The sequence below is a fragment of the Bos javanicus genome, chromosome 3, assembly GCF_032452875.1.
Source record: "Bos javanicus breed banteng chromosome 3, ARS-OSU_banteng_1.0, whole genome shotgun sequence".
Lineage (NCBI taxonomy): Eukaryota > Metazoa > Chordata > Mammalia > Artiodactyla > Bovidae > Bos > Bos javanicus.
In genome coordinates, this window is record NC_083870.1 from 78,071,967 (window position 1) to 78,097,628 (window position 25,662).

Below are 25,662 nucleotides of genomic sequence, written 5' to 3' on the forward strand. Positions count from 1 at the left end.
GGGAAGGCTGGATTTGACCCATGGGCCCTACTCTGCCAATTCCTACCACAGAACAAAGAACAAAGAAACTGCCCTCTGGCTTCCCAAGATACAGTGCATGGAGGTGCCCAACCCACAGGACTTATGCTCAGGAGTCTTCACACGATCAGACTTACTCTTTGCATGGAATTGCTGTGTTACAAATTTTGTCAAAACTTAGTGGCTAAAATCATTAATAGCTTTGATGATTTCTGTAGGTCAGGAAGAAACTTGGGCAATTTCAGTTCAGAAGCTTTTATGAAGTTGTAGTCAAGGGCTGCAGTTATCTGAGCTCTACTGGGGCTACAGAATCTACTTCCAATAAAAGTAGTTGACAAGGGGGTGCTGGCTTTGGCAGGTGGCCTCAGCTCTTCTCCATATGGCTTCTTTGAGTGTCCCCCACAACACCATGTCCAGCTTCCCCCAGAGCAAACAATCTAAGGGACCAAGGTGGAAGCTATGGCTTAGCCTAGGAACTCGCATACTGCCACTTTTTCCATGTTATTCATCCTACAGACATGGATTTAATATGGGAACAGTATCTGAATATACAAGGCCTGAACACTTGGAGCCAGGGATAACTGAAGGTTATGTTGATGCCGGCTACCACACTCTTTCTCCATAACCTACGGCAACACATGCTTCACTCTTTTCCCAATCTTCTCTCCCCTCTTTCAGCCAAATGCTACACAGAACCTTCAGAGAATTTGAACATCCCAAACCCTCACATTACCCATAAAAGACAATAAGAAGATCTCTTGGATAATATGGAAATGTTAAAAATTAAATGAGTCCTTGCTACATTTACCCGGAGCGTGAGAGAGACTAGACTACAAATACAGGAAGTTCGTCTCCGAAATTCTCCCTGAAGGAAACAGTTTAGTTGCTCCCCAACAATAAACTTTTGGGCTTCTCTGGTGGCTCAGAGGTTAAAGCGTCTGCCTCCAATGCAGGAGACCCAGGTTCGATCCCTGGGTTGGGAAGATCCCCTGGAGAAGGAAATGGTAACCCACTCCAGTATTTTTGCCTGGAGAATCCCATGGACAGAGAAGCCTGGTATGCTACAGTCCACGGGGTCGCAAAAAGTCCAACGTGACTGAGCGACTTTACTCACTCACTCAACAATAAACTTTCATCCCAGCTTCCTCACATACAGGTGAGCTGCATGAAATAGCCAGTTACTTCACTCTTCACCTTCCATAAGTGAAACATAGCTTACTGTTCTCCAAACAAACTCAGAGGGGCTATTTGAGAAAAAGGGGTGACCAATTCCATTTCTATCAAACTGTTTGCAATTTAAGGTTCTAACCCTTGAGAGCCGACAAGCCCTTACCTTTCTTTCTGGCCTCCAGCTTGGTCCAGCATCCCTTCCCCCTGCACTCCTGACCAACAACCTTCCCACTTCTGTTCACAGGTACCACCAGTCCTTCTGGCTAGGCAGGGCCTTGGGAGAAGCTAGGTGACATTTCTTGGGAGGACCTCTTCAGCTGGTGCACAGAGGCACTGTTTTGTGGCTAGGGGAAAAGAGAGTTTTGTTTCGCTTGCTCAAACGACAGCAGACAGTTGAGAGAGAAGCAAAGATGACAAGGAGGGACAGGACACTGTATGACCCAGCTCCAACGGCTGGACTTCTCTGAAATCCTATAACCAAGAAGATGAGGGCCAGTAGCTGAGAGAGACAACTTGTTGAGATATAGACGACTCTGGCCAAAACTAGTGTTTCTTGGGGACTCAGAAGACAAACTGTGGCAGAGAGGTGGGACCATTCTCTGTAACTCTCAAGACCCAGTAACACACAGGGATGCTGAGTCTTAGGAACTAGGGCATATTGTGAGGAAGCTCCCCAGCACTGACATTGGTGTTCTCACAATTAGTACAGCCGGCAGAAGCAGCAGCAAGGCTGCCTAAACAGTGTTGAGAGCTGAGGTGTCACCAAGAGGCAAACCACAGTACATGACATGTGCCTGCACCGTATACATAGGTTGTGGGCAATACTTTGGCCCCCTGATGCGAAGAGTCAACTCATAAGACCCTGATACTGTGAAAGACTGAAGGCAAAAGGAGAAGAGGGTGACAGAGGATGAGATGGTTGGATGGCATCACTGACTCAATGGACGTGATTTTGAGCAAACTTCCGGGAGATAGTGGAGGACAGAGGAACCTGGCATGCTGCAGTCCAGGGGTATCACAAAGAGGGGACACAACTTAGCAAGCAAACAATAACAAAAGCTACTCCATAGGGACACCTGGAAATGACCCAGGCACCTCTTGGTAAGGGAAACAAACTCCTATAATTCGACTGCAGTGATATTTTGGGGTATTCATATAAATGTGAAATGAAGTGAAAGTGTCAGTCTTCTCTGACTCTTTACAACCCCATGGACTGTAGCCTACCAGGCTCCTCTGTCCATAGAATTCTTCAGGCAAAATTACTGCGGTGGGTTGCCATTCCCTTCTTCAGGGGATCTTCCTGATCCAAGGATTGAACCCAGGTCTCCTGCATTGCAGGCAGATCCTTTACCATCTGAGCCACTAGGACTTCACTATAATAGTTAAGAGCATGGACTTTGGAGTCAGACTAACTGGATTTGAGTCACAGTGTGGCCCTGGGCAAATTATCAAACCTCTCTGAGCCTATTTTTCCTTATCTGTAAATTGGAGATAATAATACATTATTTCAGAGAGTTACTGTAACTATTCCAGGAATTATGAATGTAAAGTCCTTAGAACAGTGTCTAGCACATAATAACCACCACATAACAGTTGAAAAAGATGTTTCGTTCTCCAGACTTGATGATGATGATGCCTGAAACAAACTTATTACATGGGATTAATCTTGCCTCCTCTACTACAGAACCTGTTGCCTGTTTGGAAATTCTAGTTATTATAATTTCTTTCTGTTAAGGCAACTTTCCTCCTTGCAACTTCTCCACATCAGTTTCAGTTTTCTCTGAGATATTCCAAAATAAACCTTTCTCATGGTAACAGCTCATTGAGATACCCCTCAGGAGCTCCCTGAGTTTTCTCTTCTCCATGCTGAGCAGCCCTAGATCTTCCAGCCATTCCCTGGAAACCTGGCCCCCAGGTCCCTTTTCATCCCAGGTGCATGCCTCTGAATGCGCTGCAGATGCTCAGCACTGGAGAGGGACATGGACTCCAAGCAGACAGCCTGGACACTGTCTCCAGGAGACCTTCCCTCTCACATGAACGCATGCTCCTTAGAGGAAAAAGTGTCAGATGAACTCAACCGTTTCAAATTAATTTTGTTTGGGAGAGCAAAGGAAAGGGAATTTCCAAACAGGGCCAAGGTCTTTGTCAAAGCTGTTCCTCTAAGATAGAGATGGACAACTGGCTGCCTGGAGAGGGGCCAGCTGGAAAGTGTAACCCTGTCCAGGGACACGAGCCAGCGCTGGCTCCTTCTCTTGGGAGGTGAGAAGGAAAAGCTGGTTTCCTCAGTAGAGATAAGCAGAGAGTGTGTGCACCAGGAATAAATAAAACTTCTTGTACCTGGCATGGGCCGAAACTCCTGCCCTCCGCTGGGACAAATGCCTCCCTCCCTCACTTTCACTATCAGAAGCCTCGGATAGCATTTGTTGGGCCCTCACCTCCAGAACAGGAAGCTGCCAGCACATTTTTGGCTTTTACTGGCTCAGGACTTTCTAAATGGTTTTCCTTTATGGGCCTGAGAGGTAGAAGAACCGAAGGTAGGAGAGAGATGGAAAACATCATTTTGGCCGCAGACTACTTTCTGAAGAATGACAGCTGAAACTGTCTACAGTTGTTTTGTGTTTGGCAGTATTTAATAATGATTCTACCCAAGGACTGTTTTGGAAATAAGAACTCTTCTTTTTTTTTTAAGTTACCCTTATTATAAAAGTAAAACCTGCTCATCGAAAGGGATAAAAAGCTACCAACCATAGTTCAACAATCCAAAGGCAACCTTCATTAACACTTCAGTGCATCTCTTGGCAGAATGTGTCAGTTTTTTATCTCTTTTCCAAATAATTATAATCATAGTTTACAAAACACAATCTCGAATTATTCACACATTTTATGAACATTTATTCTATTAGTATACACTTTACACATATGTACTTTTTACAGTTCTATTAAGATGTAATTCACGTACCATATGAATTTAAATTTGCCCATTTAAAGTATGCAGTTTGGTGGTTTTTAGCATACACAGAATTGTGCAACTGTCACCATCATCAATTTGAGGGCCTATTATCCTAAGAAGAAGCCTTGTGCCCATTAGCACTCATTCCCCATCTCCAACCCTGCCCCAACCCCAGCCTTAGGCATCAACTCTGTCTCTATAGATTTGTCAATTATGGACATTTCATATAAATAGAATTATAAAATATACGGTCTATTGTGACTGGATTCTCTCACTTAGCATATTTTTTTAAAGTCTCATCCGTGTTATAGCAAATGTCAATAATTCATCCCTTTATATCATCAAATAGTATTCTATTATATAGATATGCTACATTTTATCAGTTTGTCATTTGGTGGACATTTGGGTTGTTCCAACTTTTTAACTATTATAAGTAATGCTGCTGTAAACATTTCTGTACAAATATGTTTTTATTTTTCTTGGATATACACCTGGGAGTGGAATGGCTGGATCATAGAGTAACTCTATGTTTAACCTTCTGTGGAACTGATGTATGGGATTCCCTGGTGGCTCAGACCGTAAAGCGTCTGCCCACAGTGTGGGAGACCCAGGTTCAATCCCTGGATCGGGAAGATCCCCTAGAGAAGTAAATGGCAACCCACTCCAGTACTCTTGCCTAGAAAATTCCACGGATGGAGGAGCCAGGTGGGTTACAGTCCACTGATGTATTGTTTTCCAAATTGTCTGCATCATTTTACATTCCACCAGCAGCGTATGAGTGTTCTAATTTCTCCACATCCTTGTCAGCACTTGATGTTATTTGTCTTAGTATAACCATCCTAGTAGGTATAAAATGTATCTCATTATGGTTTTGATTTGCATTTCCCTAATGGCTAATGATGTTACAATGCAATACTACTCAGCCATAAAAAAGAACAAAATAATGCTACTTGCAGCAACATGGATGCAACTAGAGATTATCATAATAAGTGAAGGAAGTCAGAAACAGAAAGACCAATACCATATGACATCACTTATATGTGGAATCTAATATACGGCACAGATGAGCCTGCCTACAAAACAGAAACAGACTCACAGACACAGAACAGACCTGTAGTTGCCAAGGGGGAGGGGTGGGAGAGGGAAGGACAGGGAGTTTAGGACTAGCGGATGTAAACTTTCATATATAGAATGGATAAATAATGAGGTTCTACTGTATAGCACGGGGAACTATATGCAATATCCTGTGATAAACCATAATGGGAAAGAATATTAGAAAAGAATACCTATATGTGTAAAACTTAGAGTCACTTTGCTGTATAGCAAAGACTGGTGCAACATTGCATACCAACTATACTTCAATTAAAAGAGAGAAATGCAAATCAAAGGTGCAGTGAGGTACCACCTCACACCAGTCAGAATCAGATCAGATCAGATCAGTCGCTCAGTCATGTCCGACTCTTTGCGACCCCATGAATTGCAGCACGCCAGGCCTCCCTGTCCATCACCAACTTCCGGAGTTCACCCAGACTCACGTCCATCGAGTCAGTGATGCCATCCAGCCATCTCATCCTCTGTCGTCCCCTTCTCCTCCTGCCCCCAATCCGTCCTGGCATCAGAGTCTTTTCCAATGAGTCAACTCTTCTCATGAGGTGGCCAAAGTACTGGAGTTTCAGCTTTAGCATCATTCCTTCCAAAGAAATCCCAGGGCTGATCTCCTTCAGAATGGACTGGTTGGATCTCCTTGCAGTCCAAGGGACTCTCAAGAGTCTTCTCCAGCGCCACAGTTCAAAAGCATCAATTCTTCCTCGCTCAGCCTTCTTCACAGTCCAACTCTCACATCCATACATGACCACAGGAAAAACCATAGCCTTGACTAGACGAACCTTTGTTGGCAAAGTAATGTCTCTGCTTTTGAATATGCTATCTAGGTTGGTCATGACTTTCCTTCCAAGGAGTAAGCGTCTTTTAATTTCGTGGCTGCAGTCACCATCTGTAGTGATTTTGGAGCCCAGAAAAATAAAGTCTGACACTGTTTCCACTGTTTCCCCATCTATTTCCCATGAAGTGATGGGACCAGATGCCATGATCTTCGTTTTCTGAATGTTGAGCTTTACGCCAACTTTTTCACTCTCCACTTGCACTTTCATCAAGAGGCTTTTCAGTTCCTCTTCACTTTCTGCCATAAGGGTGGTGTCATCTGCATATCTGAGGTTATTGATATTTCTCCCGGCAATCTTGATTCCAGCTTGTGCTTCTTCCAGTCCAGCGTTTCTCATGATATACTCTGCATATAAGTTAAATAAACAGGGTGACCATATACAGCCTTGACGAACTCCTTTTCCTATTTGGAACCAGTCTGTTGTTCCATGTCCAGTTCTAACTGTTGCTTCCTGACATGCATACAAATTTCTCAAGAGGCAGATCAGGTATTCTGGTATTCCCACCTCTTTCAGAATTTTCCACAGTTTATTGTGATCCACAGAGTCAAAGGCTTTGGCATAGTCAATAAAGCAGAAATAGATGTTTTTCTGGAACTCTCTTGCTTTTTCCATGATCCAGCAGATGTTGGCAATTTGATCTCTGGTTCTTCTGCCTTTTCTAAAACCAGCTGCAAAAAAGCAAAATGGCTGTCTGGGGAGGCCTAACAAATAGCTGTGAAAAGAAGAGAAGCAAAAAGCAAAGGAGAAAAGGAAAGATATAAACATCTGAATGCAGAGTTCCAAAGAATAGCAAGAAGAGATAAGAAAGCCTTCTTCAGCGATCAATGCAAAGAAATAGAGGAAAACAACAGAATGGGAAAGACTAGAGATCTCTTCAAGAAAATCAGAGATACCAAAGGAACATTTCATGCAAAGATGAGCTCGATAAAGGACAGAAATGGTATGGACCTAACAGAAGCAGAAGATATTAAGAAGAGATGGCAAGAATACACAGAAGAACTGTACAAAAAAGATCTTCACGACCCAGATAATCACGATGGTGTGATCACTGACCTAGAGCCAGACATCCTGGAATGTGAAGTCAAGTGGGCCTTAGAAAGCATCACTACGAACAAAGCTAGTGGAGGTGATGGAATTCCAGTTGAGCTATTCCAAATCCTGAAAGATGATGCTGTGAAAGTGCTGCACTCAATATGCCAGTAAATTTGGAAAACTCAGCAGTGGCCACAGGACTGGAAAAGGTCAGTTTTCATTCCAATCCCAAAGAAAGGCAATGCCAAAGAATGCTCAAACTACCGCACAATTGCATTCATCTCACATGCTAGTAAAGTAATGCTCAAAATTCTCCAAGCCAGGCTTCAGCAATATGTGAACCGTGAACTTCCTGATGTTCAAGCTGGTTTTAGAAAAGGCAGAGGAGCCAGAGATCAAATTGCCAACATCCGAATAGCCATCATTAAAAAGTCTACAGATATGAATGCTGGAGAGGGTATAAAAAAAAGGGAACCCTCCTCCACTGTTTTCATGAAGTGAAAGCTGCTCAGTCGTGTTTGACTCTTTTGCAACCCCATGGACGATACAGTCCACGGAATTCTCCAGGCCAGAATACTGGAGTGGGTAGCCTTTCCCGTCTCCAGGGGATCTTCCCAATCCAAGGATCGAACCCAGGCCTCCCACATTGCAAGTGGATTCTTTATCAGCTGAGCCACAAGGGAAGCCCAAGAATACCGGAGTGGGTAGCCTATCCCTTCTCCAGGGGATCTTCCCCACCCAGGAATCAAACCAGGATCTCCTGCATTGCAGGCAGATTCTTTACCATCTGAGCTATCAAGGAAGCCCTCCACTGTTGTTGGGAACATAAATTTGTGCAGCCACTATGGAAAACAATATGGAAATTCCTCAAAAATTAAAAATAGATTTGCCATATGATCCAGCAATCCCACTCCTGGGTGTATATCTAGACAAAAATATAATTCGAAAAGATCCATGCACCCCTCTGTTCACAGCAGCACTATTCACAGTAGCCAAAACATGGAAACAACCTAAATGTCCATCACAGACGAGTGGATAAAGAAGATGTGGTGCGTATATATACTGCAATGGAATACTACTCAGCCATGAAAAGAATGAAATAATGCCATTTGCAGCAACATGGGAAGACCTAGAGATTATCATTGGAGAAGGCGATGGCACCCCACTCCAGTACCCTTGCCTGGAAAATCCCATGGATGGAGGAGCCTGGTGGGCTGCAGTCCATGGGATTGTGAAGAGTCGGACACGACTGAGGGACTTCACTTTCACTTTTCACTTTCATGCATTGGAGAAGGAAATGGCAACCCACTCCAGTGTTCTTGCCTGGAAAATCCCAGGGACAGGGAAGCCTAGTGGGCTGCAGTCTATGGGGTCTCACAGAGTCGGACACAACTGAAACGACTTAGCAGCAGCAGCAGCAGAGATTATCATACTAAGTGAAGTAAACCAGAAAGAAAAAAAGCAGATACCATGTGATACCACTTATGTGTGGAATCTAAAATATGACACTAAAGAACTTATCTATGCAAAATAAACAGACTCAAAAACATAGAAAATACATTTGTTGCCAAGGGGGGGTGGGATGGTTTAGGAATTTGGGATTAGTAGATGCAAACGATTATATATAGAATGGAAAAACAACAAAGGAGTACTGTATAGTACAGGAAACTATATTCAATGAAAGTGAAAGTGAAGTGTTAGTCACTCAGTCATGCTCGACTCTTTGTGACCCCACGGACTGCAGCCCACCAGGCTCCTCTGTCCATGGGATTTTCCAGGCAAGGATACTGGAGTGGTTTGCCATTTCTTTCTCCAGGGGACCTTGCCAACCCAGAAATCGAACCAGGGTCTCCTGCACTATAGGCAGATCTTTACCAACTGAGCAATAAGCCATAACTGAAAGAAATTTGAAAAAGAATATATACATATGTATAACTGAATCACTTTCCTGTACAGCAGAAATTAACAAAACATTGTAAATGAACTATTCTTCAATTAAATACATTTTTAAAAATAAAACAAAATTTTGGTGTTTTTATTGATTTACATTCTTTTCAGCAGTATACTGTTGGCCCTCGGTAGCCACACATTCAACCAACCTTGGGTCAAAAATATTAAGAGAAAAAACTCGAGGAAGTTCCAAAAGGCAAAACTTGAATTGCTGCACAGTAGTTACTATTTAAGTAGTATTTACAGGCATATTTCTGAGATATTTTTGGTTTGGTTCCAGACCACTAAAATAAAGCAAATATTGCAATAAAGCAAGTCACATGAATTTTTTTGTTTCCCAGTACATAAAAAAATGATGCTTATTCTATACCATAGACTGTTATCTGTACAACAGTAGTGTGTCTAAAAAAGTACATAACTTAATTAGAAGTATTGTTTTAAAAAAATGCTAACCATCATCTGAGACTTCAGGAATTTTTGAAATTTTTGCAATAGTAACAAAGGTCACTGATCACAGATCACCTTAAGTATGATCATAATGAAAAAATGTAAAATATTGCAACAGTTATCAAAATGTGACATAGAGACAGGAAGTGAGCAGATGGTATTTGGAAAATGGCACCAATAGGTTGCTAGGTCCAGGGTTACTACAAACCTTTGATTAGTGCAGTTCAGTTCAGTTCAGTCACTCAGTTATGTCCAGAACCCATGGACTGCAGCCCATCAGGCTTCCCTGTCCATCACCAACTCCTGGAGTTTAAACTCATGTCCACTGAGTCGGTGATACCATCCAAACATCTCATCCTCTGTCGTCCCCTTCTCCTCCCACCTTCAATCTTTCCTAGCATCAGGGTCTTTTCAAAGGAGTCAGCTCTTTGCATCAGGTGGCTAAAGTATTGGAGTTTCAGCTTCAGCATCAGTCCTTCCAATGAATATTCAGAATTGATTTCCTTTAGGATGGATTGGTTGGATCTCCTTGCAGTCCAAGGGACTCTCAAGAGTCTTCTCCAACACCACAGTTCCAAAACACCAATTCTTCCGCACTCAGTTTATAGTCCAACTCTTACATCCACACATGACTATTGGAAAAACCATAGACTTGACTAGATGAACCTTTGTTGGCAAGGTAATGTCTCTGCTTTTTAATATGCTGTCTAGGTTGGTCATAACTTTTCTTCCAAGGACTAAGCGTCTTTTAATTTCATGGCTGCAGCGACAATCTGCAGTGATTTTGGAGCCCAAAAAAATAAAGTCTGTCACTGTTTCCACTGTTTCCCCATCTATTTGCCATGAAGTGATGGGACCAGATGCCACGATCTTAGTTTTCTGAATGTTTAGTTTTAAGTCAAGTTTTTCACTCTCCTCTTTCACTTTCATTGAGAGGCTCTTTAGTTGTTCTTTGCTTTCTGCCATAGGTGTGGTGTCATCTGCATATCTGAGGTTATTGATATTTCTCCCAGTAATCTTGATTCCAGCTTGTGCTTCATCCAGCTCAGCATCTTACATGATGTACTCTGCATGTAAGTTAAACAAGCAGGGTGACAATATACAGCCTTGACATACTCCTTTCCCGATTTGGAACCAGCCTGTTGTTCCATGTCCAGTTTTAACTGTTGTTTCTTGACCTGCATACAGATTTCTCAGAAGGCAGGTCAAGTGGTCTGGTATTCCCATCTCTTTAAGAATTTTCCATAGTTTGTTATGACCCTTACAGTCAAAGGCTTTAGCATAGTCAGTAAAGCAGAAGTAGATGTTTTTCTGGAACTCTCTCGCTTTTCTGATGATCCAACAGATGTTGGCAATTTGATATCTAGTTCCTCTGCCTTTTCTAAATCCAGATTGAACATTTGGAAGTTCACGGTTCATGTACTGTTGAAGCCTGGTTGGAGAATTTTGAGCATTACTTTGCTAGCGAGTGTGGTAGTTTGAGCATTCTTTGGCATTGCCTTTCTTTGGGATTTGAATACTGACCTTTTCCAGTCCTGTGGCCACTGATGAGTATTCCAAATTTGCTGGCATATTAAATGCAGCACTTTCACAGTATCATCTTTTAGGATTTGAAACAGCTCAACTGGAATTCCATCACCTCTACTAGCTTTTTCCTTAGTGATGCTTCCTGAGGCCCACTTGACTTCGCATTCCAGGATGTCTGGCTCTAGGTGAGTGATCACACCTTCATGATTATCTGGGTCATGAAGATCTTTTTTGTATAGTTCTTCTGTTTATTCTTGTCACCTCTTCTTAATATCTTCTGCATCTGTTAGGTCCATACCATTTCTGTCCTTTATTGTGCCCATCTTTGCATGAAAATTTGCCTTGGTATCTCTAATTTTCTTGAAGAGATCTCTAGTCTTTCCCATTCTATTGTTTTCCTCTATTTCTTTGCACTGATCCCTGAGGAAGGCTTTCTTATCTCTCCTTGCTATTCTTTGGAACTCTGCATTCAGTTGGGTTTATCTTTCCTTTTCTCCTTTGCCCTTAGCTTCTCTTCTTTTCTCAGCTATTTGTAAGGCCTCCTCAGACAACTGTTTTGCCTTTTTGAATTTCTTTTTCTTGGGGATGATCTTGTTCACCGTCTCCTGTACAATGTCATGAACCTCCATCCATAGTTCTTCAGGCACTCTGTCTATCAGATCTAATCCCTTGAATCTGTTTGTCATTTCCACTGTATAGCTGTAAGGGATTTGATTTAGGTCACACCTGAATGGTCTAGTGGTTTTCCCTACTTTCTTCAATTTAAGTCTGAATTTGACAATAAGGAGTTCATGATCTGAGCCACAGTCACCTCCCAGTCTTGTTTTTGCTGACTATTTGCTTCTCCATCTTTGGCTTCAAAGAATATAATCAATCTGATTTCGGTATTGACCATCTGGTGATGTCCATGTGTAGAGTCTTCTCTTGTGTTGTTGGAAGAGAGTGTTTGCTATGACCAGTGCATTCTCTTGGCAAAACTCTGTTAGCCTTTGCTCTGTTTCATTCAGTTTGTAAAGAAGCACAATATCTGTGGAACAGGATAAAATAAAACTTGGTAAAATGAGGGGTATATTTGTACACTGTATTTACAATAATTTATACAGCATTTACACTGTACTGGGTATTATAAGTAACCTAGAGATGATTTAAAGCATAGAGGAAGAGGATGTACATGGGCTATGCCATTTTATATAAGGGACTCAAGATTTTCATATCTACAGCATTCCTAGAACAAATTCCCCCACAGTAACTGAGGACGGTTTGTATAAGAAAGCCTTATTTTTTCCATAATTGTCAAGTAATTTATATTTTTTTAAATTTTTGCTAACTTGATCAGCACACATTGTTTCACTAATTTGTCTTCTAGTTGCATTTCTTACTTTGTGAATTTTCTGATCCTGTCCTTTCCCATATCTAAATGTTTTTCTTGCTGCCTTGTTTGAATTCCTTTTATGGCCCATCTAATTATTTTGGCTCCCTATCATTCAGTACCCTGCAACATACTGATCAAAAATTCTTGCTGGATCACTTGACTCTTCTGCCTCCATAGTCAGAATTGCAAAGACTTAAGTTAGTTTTGTGTTTTTTTTCTTAATGTTTTAGCATCTTTTTATCAGCCGTTTCCACTGTTGGAAGGGCTCATCCTGCTAAACTTCTTATACTTGTACCATAACATTTTTGGTTCTTTGCTTTCTCCTGAAAACTTTTACCAGTCCCGTGTTCCACCCTTCAGATTTCTTCTGGTTGGCTCATTAATTAACTGTGCAAATAATATAGTTATTCAAGATAAAGCATTTTGCATGCATCACCTCACATTGGCTCACATAACGTTAAGAGATAATTATCACTATCGTTCTTAAGACTGGAAACCTGAAGCACAGAGAGATTTCACACCTCTTTCAAAGCTGCACAGCTAGTGAGTAGTTGAACTGTATTTTGACCCCAAGCCCTCAGACTCAAGGGCCACTGGGGTGGCCAGTTATTTCATATAATCCATGAAATCAAAGTGGAAATGGATGAATAGGGCCTGGTGTTACTACCCCAGGTTAAAATGTACCTTTCAATAGTGTCCACACCCAAAGTTATGACTAGTTTGGGCACCATGAAAAGACTGGTATAGGAGGTGAGACTTCTCTGGTGGTCTAGTAGCTAAGACTCTGAGCTCCCAATGCAGAGGGCCTGGGGTTCTATCCCTGGTTAGGGAACAAGATCCCACATGCCACAACTAAAGGTCCCACATGCCACAGCTAAGACCTGGTGCAGCCAAATAAACAAATATTAAAAAAAAAAAAATGAAGAAATGTAGAGGAGCTCTTTTGTGGCCAGATGCCTTTGTTTTCCCTTCCTCAAAGCATGCCGCTTTGTTCTATATTGTATCTAAGCTAAATAAGTAAATAAATAATAAAATTAAAAAATAATAAAGAAAGCTGAGTGCGAAGAATTGATGCTTTTGAATTGTGGTGCTGGAGAAGACTCTTGAGAGTCCCTTGGACTCCAAGGAGATCCAACCAGTTCATCCTAAAGGAAATCAGTCCTGAATATTCACTGGAAGGACTGATGCTGAAGCTGAAACGCCAATACTTTGGCAACCTGATGCAAAGAACTGACTCATTGGAAAAGACCCTGATGCTGTGAGAGATTGAAGGCAGGAGGAAAAGGGTATGACAGAGGATGAGATGGTTGGATGGCATCACCGACTCAATGGAAGGGAATTTGAGTAAACTCCGGGAGTTGGCGATAGGGAGGCCTGTCATGCTGCAGTCCATGCAGTCTCAAAGAGTCAGACATGAGTGAGTGACTGAACTGAACTGAACTGAAGCTAAATAAATACAGGCCTGGCACAGAGTAAGTGCTCAAGAAAAGTTGGTTTTCTCTCCCTGTTTCCTTGGCCCCCAAAAGATGCCCTATCACCATCAGGGCAGAATCCTGGTGATGGATCATCAAGCCCACTATAATAGTAAAAGCTGCCCCCTGAGTGCAGTCTACTGGCAGGCACTGGCCTAAGCAGTTCATATACACACCACCTCATAAACTCAGGTCAGTCTCACTACATGCCGGAGAAGTCACTTTTTAAAAACATAGTCAAATGACATGTTGAAACATCTGGAAAGATGATTCTTTTCCATATATATCAGATCATGTTACTACTCATCTGCTCAAACCCCCAGTGGCCTCCCAACTCATTTGGAGTAAAAGCTAAAGGCTTTACAAGGAATAATGTTCTTTTCTTACTTTTCCTCAAACATTCATTCAAAGCATATCTTGCACCTTCTGGTCTTTGCATCTGCTGCTCCTCCCACTCTCACCTGGAATTGTCTTCTCTATACTTAGTTCATGTTTTGTCACCCTCTCAGAGAGGCCTTCTTTGACCACCCTTTCTAAACAGCTTCTCTCTTCATACCCCTCACTCTGCTTTGTTCACTGTGCTTGTCACCTGGCATCCATATTTACCTATTGTCTGTTTCACTCAACTAGATATTTAGGTACATGAGAAAAGGAATTCCATCTTTGCTCACTCTTGCACTTATTCCTAGAACCATGAGTCACAAATTGCAGGTGCTTAAAAGAAGTATTTGTGGAAGGAAGGAAAGAAAGAACTGCTAATATCCCCATTTTATAGATGAGGACTCAGAGAGGTTAAGTAGTTTGCTCAAGGTCACACAGCTAATTAAGTAGCAGGACAGAAATCTAAGACTTCAACTCTTAGCTTCTACATGGTTCTGTCACTAAGTATCACCTCACACATACACAAGTATTGGAGAGCTTATTGGCAATATTTCATTAGATTTTTTCAAAAAGAGGCCTAAGTAAATGTTATTTATAGATTACTTGCTTTTTTTTTTTTAAAGAAAAAAAGGAAAAACACAGAAAGAATAAAAAATCATCATATACATTCTGGGTGAAAACACAAAATTAGAAGGGCTTGAATATTTTAGTTGGCTTTAGTTTGGTACTTATTTTAATTCCTTCTCACAAATCCATTCAAAGGGCATGGAATAATCCTTCTGTCTGTGACATAGGGCAGTGGCTGCAAATACCTGGGCATAGGGCTTATCTAGAAGGCCACAGTCCAAGCATCTTCTCAGAATGCTGACCTATTCTATTTATTTAGCCCGAGGTAACATAATCCTTTAGACATCCAATTTGTAGGTCAGCTATAACAGGGTTGGGAAGTTGGTGGCTGGATATTATCGTCTTCACTCCTTTCAGATTTTAGTAAACAAAAAGTGAAATACTATGTCCAAAATACATAAACCAGAGCACACAAGTGCTAGAAAGCCCTTTAGGGAGCATCTGGGAGCATCTGGTCTACCCTCTTATTTTCCAGATGAGGAAAATAAATCCTTTGGAGGTGAATTTCTATATGTATTACAATTGTGCTTGACATTTGCTTTCAAATCTAGCATGGCTTTATGCCAAATGAACCCCAAAACTGAGAATATATGGCCAAAAAAGTCCACGTGTTTCCTCAGGAACTCACTGAATCATGACATCAGTTCTCTTCTCAAGTCTCAAAAATCTGAGTCTCACTAAAAATGATCTCATACCTCAACAGGGAATAAATCTGTGGAACTGTGAACCTCAAACTGGCCACATATTGGCGTTCTTTGTGTATCCTGGACCACAGCTGATTTAACCCACCAACCTGTATTGATTTTCATCTCTGTTCAAGGGTGCTGACCATGTACTACAGATATGAAGACTTGGTCTTCAGCCAGGCCAGAATTTAAGTCTAAGCATGGTCTAAGTGACTGCAGTAAGACCCTCTGCACAGGAAACTTGTTAGCTTTGATGGCTCAAGATAAGTCTGAACAGTTTCTTTTCTTTTCTTCTTTTGTTTTCCCCTATTTTCTATTGTTTTATTTTCCAGTTTCTTCCTTTCTTCCTTACTGATAACAATATAAATGCATGTTTGAAGCAAAACAAAAAAAAATCTAGAAAGAACAATTAAGTATTGACAACATTATATTTACAATTCCAGACACTGGAAATGCTTTCATGTGTAACACTTAAAAGTCCATTAATTGAGAAAACAGGCTGTTTGTGAGAAATTCAGAACCCTAGATTTTATATCATCAATCAGAACCTCCTGCAAATCTCCCCAGGGCCCATACTGAGAGAAAATCTTGGTATGGGTGGTTGAGTCATGGTGGGAAATGTTTTTTGTAATTGAGACCCTGAAAGTAAACTGCATCAGAAGTTTACCTTGAGACTGAAATGTTGGTGGAGGAGAAACAAAGGTGAACTCTTTATTCCTGTTAGAATCCCATCCCTATTACTCTAGACAGGTTACTCAATCCCTCCATGTCTCCTCTATAAAAATGGAGATGAAGATCCCATCTCTGTAGGAAAACGGTGAGGGTCTCATGAGACGGGCCTGCAGAGACCTCAGTGCAGAGTCAGGCCCGTGTGTGTCTTCACGCAGCATGAGCCACTCTTGTATGTGGCTTTCAGTGCAGTGTCATGACATCCAGAACTAAAAGAAGAGTCAGAAAAAAGTTGGCTCCATGCTCTGAATCATTCATATTTTCACAGGGGCTCTGCCAGAAACCTCATGGTAGGCGGTTTACAGAATCCCAGCTAGGACCAGGCATAGCCTGCCCATTGCTCCAGGCCAGAGGAACCAGGGCAGCAGCCACCAGGGATGCAGAGTATCTCTTTAGGTTACGAGAGTCACTCCCTTCTTTACTCCATCGTGTTGCTCAGCATGAAATCTGATGAAAATGAGGAGTCTGGCCCACCAAAGGAGCAAGAGGAATAGAGGCCCAGAGGGATGATCTAAAGCCTGAGAAGGGGGCAGTGTGGAGTCTGGAAAGTGACTCCCAGGTCCTAGTGATGCGGGCAGGAAAGCAAAATGAAGTCAGTTAGCTGGTTCCTATGACAGGAAAGAGAACTCCCCAAGCTAGACCCCTAGGGAAACCAGCTTAGAAATTAGACAGAGCTTACTTTATTAAACCATAAGAAGGATAAAGATATTGGGAAACGGGTTCCAGGTACCCAGGGAGAGGCGACGGTGGGTGGGAGAGATTCAGATAAATACATTTCTTCTGAGGTCTGTTTCTCGGTGGAAAGGAAAAATACACACACCCTCTCCTCCATAATGAGAGGTTTGGTCTGTGCCTTGCTCTGACTTCCTCACAAACAACCACAGGGAGCGGGCAGACTCCTCAGATTACTCTTGACCTTGGAAGTTGACCCTTGGAAATGCATTCTACTTCAAGATTCGAAAAAAAACCCTAACAACCTCTTGTGAAAAATGGCTTATTTCTACTGGGGCCCTGTTTCCTTCCTCTCATCCACTGCTGCTCCACAGTTAAGATCATTTTAATAAACACACACACACACACATACACACACCCCAGGCCATTCCTCTTTTAATTAAAGCCCTTCATAGCTTCCCACTATCCTTAGATTAAAATCCAAACAGCAAATTGTGGGACAGTAAGGTTTCCCCCTATCAGCCCTTGCCCGCCTCTCAGACTTCATCCACACTACTCTCTGTATGTTCATTATTTCCAGCTATGCCGGGCTTGGTCTTCTTCCAGGCTTGTTCCCAATTAGGGCCTTTGCACCAACTGGTCTCTGTATTTGAAATAGTCTTCCCCCTGATTTTGTGGCTGACTCCTCCTTGTCTTTCATGTCCCACTCACATGCCACCTTCTCAGGAAGATCTTCCTGAACCACAGACCCCAGATCTAAATCCATGTATACACTCTATCACTTGCCAGCACTTAATCACTTCCTGGCCTCTTTCTTGTACACTTGCTCCTTGATTGTTGTTGTCACTCCTACAGGGACATAAAACCCATGATCACAAGGCTTTAACTTTCCTGCTCATCACTATTCAGAGTCTAGAGGTTTTCCTGACACACAACCAAGATTAATACCTAATTATAAATGAGAAGAACGCAGCTCATTTTTCCTACACTTTCCGCATTGCCATTTTTGACAACAACGTCTGATTCCTTCTCATCTCCCACCCACATGATCCAGATACCAGAACCTTATTTTCACCTTCATCATCATACTATGGGGCTCCTGCTCAACCATCACCAAGTTGGAACTGCTCTAATCTCTTCAGAGCTTCTACATCGGGACTTCCCTGGTAGTCCAGTGGTTAAGAATCTGCTTGCCAGTGCAGGGGACACAGGTTCAATCCCTGGTCCGGGAATTAAGATCCACATGCCACAGAGCAACTAAGCCCCAGCTACTGAACCTGAGCATTCTAGAGCCCGTGTTCTGCAACAAGAGAAGCTACTGCAATGAGAAGCCTGCAAACAGCAACTAGAGAGCGGCCTCTGCTTGCTGCAACCAGAGAAAGCCCACGAGCAGCAATAAAGACCCAGAGCAGCCAAAAATATAATTATTTTTAATTAAAAGAAAAAACAAAACTTCTAAATCTTCCAAGTCTCCTTTATCCCAACTCCACTAAAGCAGGAATTCCAGCTGCTCAACCATTCCCAAATCCTTAAGTCCATTAGCTTCCTTTCATCTTGAGTCCTTGCACAGACCTTTGGCATCATGACTAAAAACACCGGGCTGTGGCCACACCAGTAACCAGGGTTTGAGGTTTGTTGTGAGGATTCAATGAGCTCAGCACAATGCCTGGCACATGCTAAGTATTCAGTCAACATTAGCTGGGTCTCATTACTATCACTACCATAATAAAAGTTTCTTCTTTGTCTCTGCTTCCTGCTCTTTCTTCTCTTACCAGCCCACTCCTATTTGGTTAGTTTTACTCTTTTTGGTTCATTTATATAGGTTGAAGTTGGGTCCTTGGCCAGGTCTTCTTGGTGGCAGCTCATAGTTCTGACTGGAGAGAACTAGCTTGGTTCAGGTTGGAGAAGAGTTAAGAGCTTTCCAGACCCTCAGGAAACTTGCACACCAGACTTTGGGCTTTAGGCTCTTACAATCTGGTGTCCATGGATGGACTTCTAAAACTGATGGAAGTGAGGGGCACTCCCTCTGAGCAGGGTATGTTGGAGTGATGTTCATCTGTGTTTTCTCTTAGGCAAGAGCCTAAGCCAGATTCTACCCTTTGGGGTTATCAACTCAGGGTTTACTACAACCCTTTCAGCTTTTCTTAGCCTTTCTTGTTCAAGATCTCAGTCATGTAGAGAGGCAGTCCTTGGTACTGAGCAAATCCTGGCCCAATTCTCTGTGTGGGGAGGGGAATTGGTGGAATTGGTGCAAACAATGGAAGTTGCCCATGTCTTCTGGGTATAGTTCTAAGACAGGTAGACTGAATTTGTGAGACCCTTTCTTTGCCTCTCCTCAGATATGCCTCAGGCCCTCACTGTGGGGAATTTTTCATTTGAAGAAACCCAACTTATTTCAGGATGGTTAAAAGTGATACCTTACCAGATTCTCAAATACTTGAGAAGAAGAATGACTGACTAAGGGAACTCAGAAACAGATATGACTAGAGACCTGCTGCTATGACGAACTGGCAAGACTGGAGTAACTAAGATGACCTTGTAAAACTAACTAAATTATTTCCACAAATGTGCTAAGCCCATTGTATGTGCCAGACACTGTGCCAAATACTGGAGATGAGGGCTAGGTAAGGCAGGCCCGGTCTATGCTCTCCTAGAGCTCAAAGTCAGAGTGTCTGTACAGGCAAGAATTACACAGTGTGACTGACGATGCTACTGCCAAAGGGAAGATACAGGGTGGTCTATCTGGAAGCACATGGGACAGAACACTTAACCCCAAATGGAAGTACTGGGCTCGGGGAGGGCTTCTTGGAGGACAACACACTGCTATAGGTGAGGCTTCAAGGATGAATGAGTCAGCCAGATGGCAGATGGTAGGGGAGGTTAAAGGGAAGTGTTTCAGGCAAAGCTGAGAGCCTGTGCAAAGGATGAAAGACAAGAGAGGGTATAGTGTGCTGCAAGGAACCCAGAAGCAGTCGAGTAGGGCTCCACTGCCAGAGGTTCTGGGTTAATTGGTCTTGGATGAAGCCCAGCCTTGGGTATTTTTAAAAGCTTCCCAGGTTACTTTCATGTGTAGCCAGAGTTGAGAACTGCTGGACCAGAACATGGGATGAAAGAGAGGGCGTGGTGAGAGGTGAGGCTGGAGATATGAGCTCAGCCAGATCACGCAGAACCTGGAAGACTGTGTCAAGGAGCTTGAGTTTTCTTCTCTGAGTGCTGGAGACTATTTAAACATTCAAGCAAGGGGACAAACAGCTTGACCAGAGTTGCAGATTTCAGAGATCCCTGTTGTGGAATTGGGATTAGAAGTGGGCAGGCATCGAAGTAAGAAAACCAATTGAGAGGCTTTTGCAATAATTGAAGCAAAAGATGATCACAACCTGAATTAGGCAAGTGACAGCAGGGGTAGATGGAGGCAGATGAATTTCAGAGATATTTGGGAAGCGGAACATCTAGGGCTTGATCAAAGATGCGCTATGGGAGGGAAAGGTCAAGGGCCAGCCCTTTGTTTCGACAGAGTATCATCGCCTGAGACAGGGCTCATCCATCGGAGGGCAAGCACCAGAAAAGGAGATGCTGGTGTGTGGGTGGGTGGGTGAGGATATCAGCCTGGGATCTGTTGAGTTTGAGGCGCCAGTGGGACATCCAAGTGAGATAAGCAGTCAGTAGATAGTAGTTTAACTCTCAAGTAAAACATCTAGGTTGAAGATAGAAATGTAGAAGTTATCAAAAAAGAAAAATGGTAGGAATGGATGAGATTGCCCAGGGGGAGGCTGAAGAGGAAAACATGTTGACAGAATCTGTCAAGTTGTTTCCCTCCTCCAGGTAGACAGCCCTGAACTCACTAAGGGTAGTTTGGTTACACAATGAAGGGACTTGTCCTAGCCAGTCCTCCTCAAGTGTGTGACCTGGCTTACCCCAGCCAACATGAACCCCTGCTGCTGGCCTATATTTGGGCCCATCACTGTTCGTGCAATTGGATCACGTTGATTGGCAGTGAGGAGCGGCTGGCAGTTGTGTCTTGCACCTATGGAGCTTAGCTGCAGGAGGCAGTTCCAAACTCCATGGCTCTGCTTAGAGGTTTCTAAATGCAGAGGTAGTTATGTGTCAGACATCTGAGGCGTTTAAAAGAAAGTAAGCCTGAATCATCTGAGAATGGGAACATTTGACACCTAAATCAGCAAGGAGGTCCTAAGAAGAATTTGCTATGAAGAACGGAAGGATGGGTGGACAACAAGCAATGCTTTTATTCTCCAATCTAAGCAATTGTGATTTTATTTTACATTTAGTCTGCCAGGATCTAAGTGCCCCCAGGTGCCCTCAGACTCCAGAGATTCCAATCTCTGTTGTATTGTAAATAATAACAACAAAGCACTCTGACTTTAAGCAGGGTTTTTTGTTTTAATTTTGTTTTACCCTTAACAAGCTTATAAAATATGGCAAGTATTAGCCTCATTTTATTTTGTTTTCATGTGGGCCATTTTTTAAAAGTCTTTATTGGATTTGTTACAATATACTAAGTTGTGTTGGATTCTTTGAGACCCCATCCACTGGAGCACATCAGGATCCTCTGTCTTCCACTATCTCCTCAAATTCATGGCCATTGAGTCAGTGATGCCAGCCAACCATCTCATCCTCTGCCACCTCCTTCTCCTTTTGCCTTAAATCTTTCCCAGCATCAGGATCTTTTCCAATGAGTCTGCTCATCACATCAGGTAGCCAAAGTACTGGAGCATTGCTTCTGTTTTGTGCCTTAGTTTTTTGGCTACGAGGCATGTGGATTTTAGCACCCAAACCAGGGGTCAATATCCATTGGATCCATCCGTTGGATCATTGAAAAAGCAAGAGAGTTCCAGAAAAATATCTACTTCTGTCTTATTGACTATGCCAAAGCCTTTGACTGTGTGGATCACAACAAACTGGAAAATTCTTGAAGAGATGGGAATACCAGGCCACCTGACCTGCCTCCTGAGAAATCTGTGTGCAGGTCAGGAAGCAACAGTTAGAACCGGACATGGGACAACAGACTGGTTCCAAATCAGGAAAGGAGTATGTCAAGGCTGTATATTGTCACCCTGCTTATTTAACTTCTATTCAGAGTACATCATGAGAAATGCTGGACTGGATGAAGCACAAGCTGGAATCAAGATTGTTGGGAGAAATATCAATAACCTCAGATATGCAGATGACACCACACTTATGGCAGAAAGTGAAGAAGAACTAAAGAGCCCCTTGATGAAAATGAAAGAGGAGAGTGAAAAAGTTGGCTTAAAACTCAACATTCAGAAAACTAAGATCATGGCATCTGGTCCCATCCCTTCATGGCAAATAGATGGGGAAACAGTGGAAACAGTGGCTGACTTTATTTTGGGGGGCTCCAAAATCACTGCAGATGGTGACTGCAGCCATGAAATTAAAAGACGCTTGCTCCTTGGAAGAAAAGTTATGATCAACCTAGACAGCGTATTAAAAAGCAGAGACATTACTTTACCAACAAAGGTCCATCTAGTCTAAGCTATGGTTTTTCCAGTAGTCATGTATGGATGTAAGTGTTGGACTATAAAGAAAGCTGAGTGCTGAAGAATTGATGCTTTTGAACTGTGGTGTTGGAGAAGACTCTTGAGAGTCCCTTGGACTGCAAGGAGATTCATCCAGTCCATCCTAAAGGAAATCAATCCTGAATATTCATTGGAAGGATTGATGCTGAAGCTGAAACTTCAATATTTTGGCCACCTGATGCAAAGAACTGACCCATCTGAAAAGACCCTGATGCTGGGAAAGCTTGAAGGTGGAAAGAGAAGGGCACAACAGAGGATGAGATGGTTGGATGGCATCACTGACTCAATGGACATGAGTTTGAGTAAGCTCCAGGAGTTCGTGATGGACAGGGAAGCCTGGTGTGCTGCAGTCCATGGGGTCATAAAGAGTCAGACACGATTGAGCAACTGAACTGAACAGAACTAAACAGGGGTCAAACCCACAAACCCCTGCACTGGAAGGTGATGTCTTAACCACTGGACTGCCAGGTAAGCCCCAGGCCCCATTTTAAAGATGAAGTAACGTATATACACTGCCCGGTAGCTCAGCAGTAAAGAATTCACTTGCCAATGCAGGAGACATGGGTTTGATTCCTGGGTTGGCAAGATCCCTTAGAGAATGAAATTGCAACTCACTCCAGTTTTCTGGCCTGGGAAATCCCATGGACAGAGGAGCCTGACTGGCTACAGTCCATGGGGTCTCAAAGAGTGGGATATGACTTAGCAACTAAACAACAACAACACATATACACTACCATGTGTAAAATAGATAGCTAGTGGGAAGCCGCTGTATAACACACCTAGAGGGGAGGGATAGGGGCAGGGTGGGAGTGAAGCTCGCGAGGGAGGGGATATATGAATACTTAGGACTGATTCACATTGTTGTATGTCAGAAACCAAAACAACATTATAAAGCAATTATCCTCCAATTAAGAATAAAAATTTTTTTTAAAAAAGAGCAGGTAACTGAGATTGAAAGGAAATGGCTACCCACTCCAGTATTCTTGCCTGGAGAATTTCATGGGCAGAGGAGCCTGGCGGGCATAGTCCATGGGGTTGCAAAGGGTTGGAACACGACTGTGAAACTAACACATACACTATAAAGCAATTACAAACATAAAACATATTAGCTTGCCCAAAGTTGCCAAAAATATAGATTGGTCTAACAGTTTCTCACTCCAAATTCATTTCAAGCTCTTAACTCTGGCTTCCACCTCTTGTAAAAGGGTCTTTTTAACCCACTCTAGAGAACAGCTACAAGAGAGAATGGGAAGAGGATTTGGGAAGAAACTTAACAGTTAACTCCTGTGATTGCCGTATTTGTGACTTTTTCCTTTGCTCTTTATCTCATCTCAGCATAAATCACACATACCTAATAGCGAAAAGCTTGAAGAAAAATGTCTGGACTGGGCAGAGGAATTGGGGATCCTGAGTCCAGATGAATTCTAGAACCCTAGGACTGGAAGGGACCAATGCGTCCTCTACTTTAACAGCTAAATTTACAGATGGAAGAAAGTGAGAGGAATGTAACTCATGCATGCTCACCTAGCCAACCGTGGCCAAAAGCAGCCCAGAACCTTAGCCTACTGATGTACACCCAAATAACAGCGTAGAAATAACCACAGACTCATGGCACCAAAACAAACACAACACCCCAAATATGTAGGGGAATCAAGTGAAGTGAAAGGTGCTCAGTTGTGTCCAACTCTTTGCGACCCAGGCCAGAATACTGGAGTGGGTAGACTTTCCCTTCTCCAGGGGATCTTCTTGACCCAGGAATTGATCCAAGGTCTTTTGCATTGCAGGCATATTGTTTACCAACTGAGCTATGAAGGAAGCTTATCAAGAGCTGACTTAAAAAAAACCAGTACACACTCTGCTACTCATTCCCCTTTTCTTTTGGATACATTTTCACTGGGCTCTGATTGAGAATGTTAATTGGGAAAATTTTACTGTGGTACTCTGTCTTGTCTTTTACTGATGTCATAGGGGGAGGTTGGTAGCAGTGCCTAGAAGGTAGAGTGGGTGGAACTGGGAAATTGCTCTGTAAGATTCAGGCTGGTGACAATGGGGTTCTTGATTCCACCAGTTTATTATTCACTAGGCACTAGAATTAAATGTAATAATAGCTTGCATTTGTATAGTATATTCTAATTTACAAAGGGCTTTTATGACATTATCTCATTTGATCCCACTGACAACCCCTTAAGGTAGACAAGACAGTTATAATTATCCCACTTTATGGATGAGAAAACTGAGACTGGAGAAACCAAACAACTTGACCACACAAACTCAGTTACTAAACTGGAGTCTGGGCTGGAAAGTGGGTGGGTGTTCTTACTTAAGAGACCTTCAACTTTGCAAAGGTCACACAGCTAAGTAGGATTTGAATCCCAGTGAGGCTGCCTCCAGAGGTTATGATTTTGACCACCATGTTCTACTAGTCATTCAACAGACGTATGTTGAGTATCTCTTTTCTTAGTTCCCTACTTACTGTCAATAGAATCTATGTACTCCTGCTAAGACCGGGACTCATTAGTGAAGGCATGCTTCGAAAAGGCTTCCAGAACCCTCTCCATACCTCAACAAATATAAGTCTGTGTCCTAATCTCGGAATCCCCATTAGCTCTAACTTCAGGGAAGATGAGTTAAGAGGAGCGATGGCCGAAGTCTCCAGGCCCTGGGCTGAGTTCAGCAGGAAGTAAGAAAGACAGATGAAGGCTCTTCTTCCTAAGAGTCTTCTGTGATGGCTTCTCCCTTGTCCTCTTAGCAGCTAGTAGCAGCTGCTGGCTAGTCTTAAAAATTGTCCAACCTGCGAAGAACGTGTCACAGAGTACACAGGGCTTCCTTGGGCCTGCACCCCTGGGACAGGCCACTCAGCCAAGCAGCTCCATAAATAGCACTGTCATATGTGAAAGGGGAAGCAGGTCAGGGAAACATGCTGGCTCTCCTCAGTGACTGTGAACCTCTGAGTCTAAGTGATGAGTCTGAGGGGAAAAGACAATTCCTACTATGTGGGTTTAACACTGAGGAGCCTCTCTGAGAACTAATTAGCATTATAAGTTGTTTACGACTTTCTCTTCCTTATTCCTTCCCTCCCTTTTCTTTGGTCAGTCCCTGACTAACATGCCTTTTCCATCTTGTCTGTCAGA

At 42.7% G+C, this 25,662-nt stretch overlaps 1 non-coding gene across 1 annotated transcript; it reads left to right on the top strand.

Moving 5' to 3' along the window:
- The first annotated feature begins 929 nt into the window (after positions 1-929).
- Positions 930-1,001, top strand: TRNAW-CCA (transfer RNA tryptophan (anticodon CCA)). Its single transcript has one exon. It is a non-coding gene; the product is annotated as a tRNA-Trp (tRNA).
- Positions 1,002-25,662: the final 24,661 nt, after the last annotated feature.